We start from the raw sequence: 3,540 nt of genomic DNA on the forward strand, positions 1-3,540 counted from the left end.
TTTTTTTTGCAGTTTTTGGCTGGGGCTGGGTTTGAACCCACCACCTCCAGCATGGGACTGGTGCCCTACTCCTTTGAGCCACAGGCACTGCCCTTTTTATTTTTTTTTGAGACAGAATCTCACTATGTTTCTCTGGGTAGAGTGCTATGACGTCACAGCTCACAGCAACCTCAAACTCTTGGGCTGAAGCGATTCTCTTGCCTCAGTCTCTTGAGTAGCTGGGACCACAGGCACCTGCCACAACGCCTGGCTATTTTTTGTTGTTGCTGTTGTTGTTGTCATTGTTGTTTAGCAGGCCCCGGCCGGGTTCGAACCCGACTACCCTGGTGTATGTGGCCAGCGCCCCAACTACCGAGTTATGGGCACAGAGCCGCTTTGTCCTATTTTGTTGATTCTTGGAGCCCTTCGAACTCTGTACATTTACTTACTTTTGGGGGCCAGGCACAGTGGCTCACTCCTGTAATCCCAGCACTCTGGGAGGCTGAAGCAGGTAGATTGCCTGGGCTCATAAGTTCGAGACCAGCCTGAACTAGAGCGAGACCTTGTCTCTAACAATACCCAGGCATGGTGGGCAGCTTTAGTTCCAGATACTTGGGAGGTTGAGGCAAAAGAATCACTTGATCCAAGAGTTTGAGATTGATATATGATGCCACAGCACTCTGCCAAGGGCAACAGAGTGAGACTCTGTCTCCAAAAAAAAAAATTATTATTTTTTTCTTTTTTAAAAATAGGATCTCACTATCTTGCCCAGGCTGGCCTTGAACTCCTGGGCTCAAGTGATTTTCCTGCCTCACCTTCCCAACTAGCTGGGATTATCACGCATGAGCTACCACACAGCTATGCTATGACCCTGAAAAAACTCTGGTTATAAAAGAGCTACATGTTTGAAAATAGGCCCAGAAGGCCAACCAACCCAGCCAAACCTGTGACCAAGACTTTCCATCCTTTGCATGTTTTTTTAGCTACTTGACCCTGGCCACTCTCACCACAGTTAGTAGAACCAAATACTACACTGGGGATCCAGCTCTGCCAATACCACTGTGGGGGCAGTTTACGTACGCAGGCCACTTGTGGCTGACCCTTGCCTGCCCTCCCTGCCTGGTGGCTTCTGCTCCAGCTAGTCTCAAATATCTACTGCTCTTTCCTAGTTTCAGGACATCTCCTTTTTTATTATTTTTGTCATTTATTTATTTGTTTGTTTGTTTTGAGTCTCACTATGTTGCTCTGGATAGAGTGCCCTAGCATCATAGCTCACAGCAACCTCAAACTCTTGGGTTCAAGCTATTCTCTTGTCTCAACATCCCAAGAGGCTGGGACTACAGGTGCCCGCACAATACCTGGCTATTTTTAGAGATGGGGTCTTGTGCTTGCTCAGGCTGATCTCAAACCCCTGAGCTCAGATAATCCACCCGCCTCGGACTCCCAGAGTGCTAGAATTACAGGCGTAAGCCACTTTACCTGGCCCCTGTATCCCTTTTTTTAAAATGAACTTTTATTTGTTTCAAAGATGGGGCCTCACTATGTTACCCAGGTTGGGCTCAAACTCCTGAGCTCAAGCAGTCCTCTCACCTCAGCCTCCCAAGTAGCTGGAACTACAGGTGCAAGACCCTGTGCCCAGCCAGTACATGTCTCCATAATTCAGACTGCCAATAGGTTCCAATACCACACAGACACACATACTGTAATACCCCTGCTGCCCCACGCTCACTAGATGTGTTATCTCTCAGGCATGCTCTCTGTCTCTTCATCTGTGAGGGGCATGATAATTGTCCTGGTCCCTTTACCTTGCCATGAGCATTTTGGAGGTGAGGCAGCCATTCAGAATAGGGTCTGGGTTGGAGCAAATGCCTGGTCTTTCCCTCATGCTGCTCCTTTTATACAGAACACTCTTCCTGCATAACCCAAATTTCCTTCTTAGACTTGGTTCTATTCAGACAACTTCCAGAATGCCTTTCCTCCCTGGGAAAAGCCCTCATCTCTGGGCTTGCCAGCCATCAGTGCTCTATGGCACCAGTGTCCTACTCTGTCACAGTCTGTCCCTCAACCTAGCCCCCACACATAATCAGCCATGAGCCTCCAGAGGCTCGATCTCAACTTGTCCTCCAACCACTCCAACTACTCACCCCAGGCCTGGAGTCACCCCTGATTGCTTCCTCTCTCCCACACCTCACATCCAACCCAACAGAAAGCCCTCCTGGCTCTGCTCAGAACACATCCAGACAGCACCTACAACAACTTCCCTCGTAGGTCATGTCACTCCCCTACTCAAGACCATCTCAGTCACACTTCAATAACTTGACTCTCTCCCTCCTCCTGCCCCAGCTCTGCCCCAGGCCTGTGGCCTCCTGTGGTACTTGTGCCTCAGAACTGACATATCCTCTGGCTTCTCACACTGCTTTATTGTGTCTGCATGGCCTTCTCATTTTCAGACACTTTATTTTTTTTGAGACAGAGTCTCAAGCTGTTGCCCTGGGCAGAGTGCTGTGGTGTCACAGCTCACAGCAACCTCAAACTCTTGGGCTTAAGCAATTCTCTTGCCTCAAGCCTCTCAAGTAGCTGGGACTATAGGTACCTGCCGCAATGCTGGCTACTTTTTTGTTGTTGCAGTTGTCATTGTTGTTTAGCAGGCTTGGGTCCGTTTAAAACCCGCCAGCCTTGGTGTATGTGGCTGGTGCCGTAACCACTGTACTACAGGCGCCGAGCCTGGAACTGTATTTTTAAACTTAAGAGAAAACCACCCAGAGAACTTGTCAAGGAAGCAGATTTCTGACCTCCACCCGCAGCAGTCCAGCTCAGTAGGTCTGCGGTAGGTCCTAAGTGTTAACAAGTACCCCTGAAGATTTGTACACTCAAGCATAAGAACCACTGTCTATGACATCATGCAGGTCCTTTAGAGCTGTGGTGCCTAACCACAGTGTGAAATGTTGCGCTGTGACTCAGGATATACTTACTTATAAATATCTAAACACAAGTTTCTTGAAGTAGTATTAGCCAAGCAGCATTACCCCAACCACAATCATGCTCCCCGATGTTTTCTGCTCTATTTCACTATATACACAGATGTTAGTGCAGTGTATTTCAACCTTTTTTTTATCTCATGGCGCACTTGAACCTACAGTTAAATTTCTGTGGCACACTTAAATTATGTTGATCAAAAAAAAAAAAAAAACAGTAGAGGCGGCACCTGTGACTCAAAGGAGTAGGGCACTGGCCCCATATACTGGAGGCAGTGGGTTCAAACCCGGCCCTGGCCAAAAACTGCCCCCAAAAAAAAGCAAAAAAAATAATACACTTATTGTGCTTTGAACTTGTTTTGAAAATAATTAATGATCTTTAAAATTTTTCACAACACACCTAAGATCCTCTCATGGCACACCAGTTGAAAATCATTGCATCAGGCTCGGCGCCTGTGGCTCAACCGGCTAAGGCGCCAGCCACGTACACCTAAGGTGGCGGGTTCGAGTCCCCAGCCCGGACCCGCCAAACAACAATGACGGCTGCAACCAAAAAATAGCCGGGCGTTGTGGCGAGCGCCTGTGG

General features: G+C 48.1%; 1 protein-coding gene across 1 annotated transcript in view; it reads right to left on the reverse strand.

Moving 5' to 3' along the window:
• Nucleotides 1–3,540, reverse strand: part of SLA2 (Src like adaptor 2) — a 33,089-nt gene that overhangs the window by 13,583 nt on the left and 15,966 nt on the right. The gene's annotated exons all lie outside the window — the stretch shown is intronic.

This window comes from Otolemur garnettii, unplaced genomic scaffold (genome assembly GCF_000181295.1).
Source record: "Otolemur garnettii isolate 467f Iridium unplaced genomic scaffold, OtoGar3 scaffold00025, whole genome shotgun sequence".
In the NCBI taxonomy this organism is placed as follows: Eukaryota; Metazoa; Chordata; class Mammalia; order Primates; family Galagidae; genus Otolemur; species Otolemur garnettii.